Raw genomic sequence first — 6344 nt, 5'->3', positions numbered from 1 at the left:
AAAGCACCACACCCTTGGGAGAAAAGCAACTATTTCAGAATCTTGGTAGCTAAGCACCACGAAAACACCAAGTAATATTCCCAAATGAAGTCCCTTCATCTACTTACCTTTGGGGAAGGAAGGAGAGCCTCTTTGAGACCCTGGAACTAATCTTGTTCTCTCAGTGGGTGTTACAGATGGCTGAAGACAGTTCTACCCACCAACAGATGTTCTTTTGGGTAAATCTCCCTGTTCCTTCAGGTACTGCTCCTGTGACACTAGTTTCCAAACCTGCATTATCCTGACCTTCCATCAAAAAGTATTATTGAGCTCCAAGCTTTGTTTGCTTGGAACTTTGCACAAACTGAAAAAATAGAAAGTGTCACTATCAAAGTATGGCGTGGAGGATTGACCAAGATTATGAGAGGACCAAAATCGCCCTAAACGAAAGCTTGACAATTGAGTTTGTGGAGGGCAGGCATGGGGGTGGTGAGCAAAGCAGAATGTTTATATTTTGTTCTTCGCTCCTTTGTATTCTAGACTCTAAACCAATTGTTTTAATGTACTGATGTATTATATTTATTCTACAATAAAGGTTATGAAGATAGAACCAGATGGTTTAAAAAGAACAATTGTAAAATAATAATAGTTCACGTTTATTGGGTGTTTACAAATGTCATGTGGCAGTCATTGAGCCAAATGCTTTTCATACATTTTTCGATTCGGAAGAACTCTGTGAGATGGGTGATAGATGCTGTTCTGTGGCCTTTAAATGTATCATCTCATGTAATGTCCACAGTCATGCTATGAGATCAGCACTATTGTTATTTCCCAAATCACAGGTACACTAGTGTGATTAAGTCAATTATCCTCATTAGTAGCAAAACTGGGTACACAATTGGATTATCTGACCACAGCCTCTACACTCTGAACCACTACACAGAGGAAAGTAAATCTACATAGCTGCTAGGCCTGAGCAAACCGGTTTCCTCATCCACATTTTTTTTTTTTTTTTGCTGTACGCGGGCCTCTCACTGCTGTGGCCTCTCCCGTTGCGGAGCACAGGCTCCGGACACGCAGGCTCAGCGGCCATGGCTCACGGGCCCAGCCGCTCCGCGGCCTGTGGGATCTTCCCGGACCGGGGCACGAACCCGTGTCCCCTGCATTGGCAGGCAGACTCTCAACCACTGCACCACCAGCGAAGCCCCCTCATCCACATTTGAAGAATACTGACTGTCTTACAAGCTTTCAAACGATTCAGGACAAAGAACCAGGAAAATGAGTCTATAAGATAAAAGAGAGACCTTTTAAATTTTTTCATATGTGCCTCTAAAAAATAGGGCGATGTGATGTCATGTTCAGACAAATCCACCATTACGTTCTCTTTGATTTCATTTTATGCACAACAATTATACAAAAAGTAATGGCTATTAAACTAATCCTGACAAAAAGCGCTGATTAATAATAGTGCACAGTTATCTAATTTTCCCTGGGTTGAGATAGGTAATTCTAAATGATAAACTATGATTAGCTAGTGAAACATGGACTCATTTTTTAAATATATCATATATCTCAAAAGAAAGAGAGGGAAGCTATAAATATCGTTAAAAACCGAGTGTGGTCATTCAAAGGCAACATTTTAAGTAAAGGTAAAGTCTGCCACTCTGAAGCATGAGTGAAGCTAACAGTCAACTTCTTTCTATGATTAAAGGAGGCACTTGACACTTATAGACCTGTTAGGCTTGACCCTCTGCTCCTTATTTTTCTAGGTTATATAACCCAAAGCATCACAGGTCACAGTATACAAATTTAAAAAAAAATCCTGGGAAAGTTTGAGACAGAAAAAAGGATGCAGGACCTAATTTTCCCACAGTGGATACCACAACCTCTCACATACGTGGCATCTCGGTTGTCAAATGGGATTTGATCTGCTATGTCAGCCTGCCTTTCAGGTAGTATCTTGATACTTGATAGAAACTAGGCCACAGTAACATTCACCTCGCTTCCCAAAGAAAGAAAAATACCACTGTCAGAATGAGGCAGGGGTCACAGGAGGAACATATAGTCCACGTGCATAGAACTTCTCTGGCTTTGCCAGTGATTTTCTTCAGTGCACAGGTGCTCCATCCATACTTGAGGACTGGGCTGGGAGGGAGGGAGGGAGGGAGGGAGGGAGGGGGGAGTTTGAGGCTCAGCCCTTTGGAGTCCACAGCTCCTTAACCCTTAAAGCTCTTGTCCTTCAGCTCTGAAACCACACATTCCTGACCCTCCTATCTCTCTTGATGCTCGTCCTCTGTTTCATGGTCTCTCCTCTCTGCCCACCACTTCTCTGTAAGAGCCTCCCAAGGGGCCTTCCAGCCTGCATGTGAGATGACATCAGGTACAAAGCTGTTAGGGGGCAGAGCTGGGGGAGAATGGACTTACCAAAGGTGGTGTTTACCACTAACATGAGTTCACTTCATGCACTCCGCAAACCGGGACATTTGGATGAGAAGCCAACAAGTCCAAAAAAGAGTGACAAGAACGAAACACAGCAGGTAAAGGCCCACCCCAAGTCTGACCATTTAGGATCCAAGGACAAGCATAGGAGCATCCATTAAACATGATTTCTTTAAATGGGACAAGAGTTGTAGTCTGGACTGTAATTTGTTTTCTGTTTGTTTGTTTCAATGTTTATTTATTTGATTGCGCGGGGTCTTTGTTGCAGCATGCAGGATCTTCATTGGGGCATGCGGGATTTTAGTTGTGACATGCATGTGGGATCTAGTTCCCTGACCAGGGATGGAACCCGGGCCCCCCGCATTGGGAGTGCGGAGTCTTAGCCACCGGAGCAGAGGGAAGTCCCTGGGCTATAATTTGGATTTCTGCCCAGCCCGTCTTCTCCCAGAACTGCCTCCCCACCCACAGGACGGGATGTCTGCAGCCATATTTAAACCACCTTACCCTTCCACTCTGACCTCAGTCAATCAGACCAGGAATGAACAGCTGAACCACACTGGATCAATCAGATTCTCTTTCCCAAGAATTTGAAATTTGAATTCAGAGGCAGTGAGTCTGTCTTTGGCTAAAACTATAACACATAAAACTCCTGAGTTTTAGAGCCAACCATATTCCACCATGCAGATGTATAAGCAGAAAAATCCCATCTGCAGAGAAAAAGGAAGAATAAAACAGAGTTCCAGAGAGTAGAATGAACAGATGTGCAGAGAAGCAGAAGTGACAGCAGAAACTGAAGCCCTTCTGCTTATCAGCTCCAGTCTCTTTGAAAGCCCTCTACATCACTGCCTGTTGGTTCATGAGTCCTAAGTAATGACGCTCCTAAGCAAACCCAAAATATACGAAAGATACACAAATAAAAGTCAACAAAGTAATGTTTAGGAATAGAAAATAAAGCTAATAGTTGATCGATCTTTGATGATAATCTTTACTGAAGTGAGGGTGGGCTATCACGTGAGTTCTCCCCATCCAGGTCCCCACATAAAGGCACGACAAGGGGGTAACTGCTCGGTGTCTAGGCTGGTGGTTAGAACCAGCCCTCCATTCAAGGTTGGTCAATTTACAACAAAGTTGAAAAGGAGGCAAAGTGAAATTAAACCCAGCTACTGTTCTCCTTCCCATTTTAGAATACAGTATTTCTCTAAAAGTCTTCTCTCCAGAGAAGAGAACATCACAAAGGAAACAGATGGCTACTTTAAGGCAAGGAGAAGACGCGCCATATTGCCTTTCCTTCCCTCCTTCCTTTAACAGGAAGAGCTTAAGCAGTTATGGTTATTCCTCACATATATTTCAGCCATCCCGTTTATGCAATGCAAGAGATAGGCAGATAATTGTAGTACTGCACTACAAAACAAGCAGCTGAATGTGGAAAGGGACTCAGAAATGGAAGCCTTGTCAGTTAGTTAGTGAATTACCACATGAAACAAATTGTTCACTTTTTGTTCAGTCCATTAGCTGCAGGGATAAAAGGAATTGCTCTCCCAACACATAATACTCCAATTTCCTATTTTCACTTAGCACTGTCCTTTCCTGCTCTGCAAATAAAATGCGTTTATATTCTGGATGTAATTTGTTCCCTCTGACCAGGACTTTATTTTCATCAGAGACAACCCTAAGCTCAATTGCTCTCTGAAAGGGAGCCTTGGGAGTGCAGTACCTCTGTCATGGAGGGGCTTGGCTGGACCTGCCTTTCAGTACCTGGACTGGTGACTGGAACATATACCTACCAACCACTCTGCCTTCTATTCCAGTTTTTCTGAGCTGGACAGTTGGGGAACGGCTCAGAGTCAACTTGCCACAATCCAATGAACTATGAATAATAGTTCTATTTGCTTAGTGTCATTCTCCTAGAAAGTTCCAACCTTTATATTGTTTCATTAATTTGAACAGGTTTTTATATTTTTATTCCCATTTCATAGATATACATTTTGATGTCCAGATAGAAATGCAAACCATCTCTGAGGTCACTGAATCAGTTAGTATCCACTGCTTTTGAATTTCCAGGTGATGATTTAAGGCCATAGTGCAGATGACCACAGTCCTACAGATTCACAGCTCAATGAGATTCAGTCAGTGCTACTAAAATCTGGTCAAATAAAAATATGAAAAGTCATAGAGATAAAAACAATGGCCCGTAACATGGTATAACACTTCTTTGGGCCATTAAGGTACAATGATTTTATCATTTAAAAGTGTGGGGAAAGCTGGAGATGGTTAAGAGCATTTAGATTTAAAAACAAAAAGAGGAGGAAATTAACATTTGTTAAGTAATTTTTATGATTAGGCATGTATCATGTTTAATTTTCATGATAATTATGTTAATGAAGTATTTTCATTCCCATTTTACAGAAAACAAAACTAAAACTCAGAAAATGTCAGTAACTCTGTAAAAATCACCCAGCTTTGTAAGCAGAAAAATGAGAATTCATACCTCTGTTTACCTGATTTCAAAGCCCATGTTCTCTTTGCTATACTCTGAGAATTTATGTTTAAAAGTGCCCAATTCTAATGAAAATCAGATCCTCCTAATGCCAGTTACAGTTAAAAGCTGGAACAGAAAAAGTTTTATCCAGTTATCTTAAGTTTAATTTGCTTTGATATCCTTTTCCCACGGAGGAAATCAGTGGCTTTGAGATTGAATTTCAGATGGTCACCTGGAACCCAATTAGCACCTTCTACTGAGCAGTTCTGCTGGCTACGTCTCACTGGAAGAAGTCCTACCATTACCAGAATTAGAGGAGGATAAAGAGATCAGGCTTCCCAAATTTGGCTTGGGCTAAGCCAAAAGGACATAAATAGTACTTCTTAAGGAAGCTGTGATTTCTAAAACCAAGAGGAAAAATGTGAAAAAAAGCAAACGTAAAATCTCCTGCCTCTCCTCTTGTGTTTTGTCCTGGGTATTAGCACTTTTTTGGTGCCAGGGACAGTAAAGGAAAATGACAGCAAGGGAGGAGGGGCCACTTATTAGCTCCCAGACCTGGAAAGTCCAAAGATACATGTTGCTTCAGCACAGCTAAATCCATGAGTTTGACAACGACATTAAGACTCTGGCCCATCTCTTACTCTTGGTCCTGCATTCCCTACCCAGAGGCCCCCCAGAAGTTCCAGACTCACATGCTACACTTTCCAACCACAGAAGAAAGCACACCTCTTTCTCAATGGTTCCAGAAAAGTCCAGGGGTTGACCTTCATTGGCCCACCTCAGAGCATGACCCAGCCCGGCACCAATCATTTAGGGCAGGGGAATATATCTATATCTCATCGAAGCCTTGGTCAGAAGCCCAACCCTTGGAACTGGGAGGGGGAGTCAGCCTCATCCCAGGTATGGATTAAAAGTAGGAGAGTGTTCACAAAAGAAAAAAGAGGGTGCAGTTACTGGACAAAAAAGGGTACGGATGCTGGGCAAACAACAGCTGGTAGTATAAGCAGAGGGACAACCACCCTCCAAGGCATATTTCCAACATGGGAAAAATACCTCCATCCAGGCTAGGTAGGAGTCGTGAACAGTTCCCTCTGTTCCCAGGCAGAAGCTCAAGAGGCAGACTCAGTCTGGCAATTAGCTGTCAGCTGATCACCAATTCAAATGTGCTGGAGTGGGCTGTGCTGATGATCTGTGCTTGCAGTAATCATTTGGCTGGGTGAATCAAATTATACTTTCCAATGCCACTTCAAATCAGGACTGCTATGTCTGCACTTGTTTTCAGCAGTAAGTATAACCCTGCAAGTTATTTTCTTTGATACTGACTATACGTGGGCAAGGGAGGAATTTAGGCTTCTTTTAAGTTCTGCTCAACAGGAAAGACCAAAAAGTTTTGGAGATTTGTAAGGTGGCTAATTAGGATCTATTCCAACTTAATGGCTGGGCTTTC

Source organism: Pseudorca crassidens, chromosome 11 (genome assembly GCF_039906515.1).
Source record: "Pseudorca crassidens isolate mPseCra1 chromosome 11, mPseCra1.hap1, whole genome shotgun sequence".
Taxonomy (NCBI): domain Eukaryota; kingdom Metazoa; phylum Chordata; class Mammalia; order Artiodactyla; family Delphinidae; genus Pseudorca; species Pseudorca crassidens.
Note: the sequence above shows the minus strand (reverse complement) of the source record.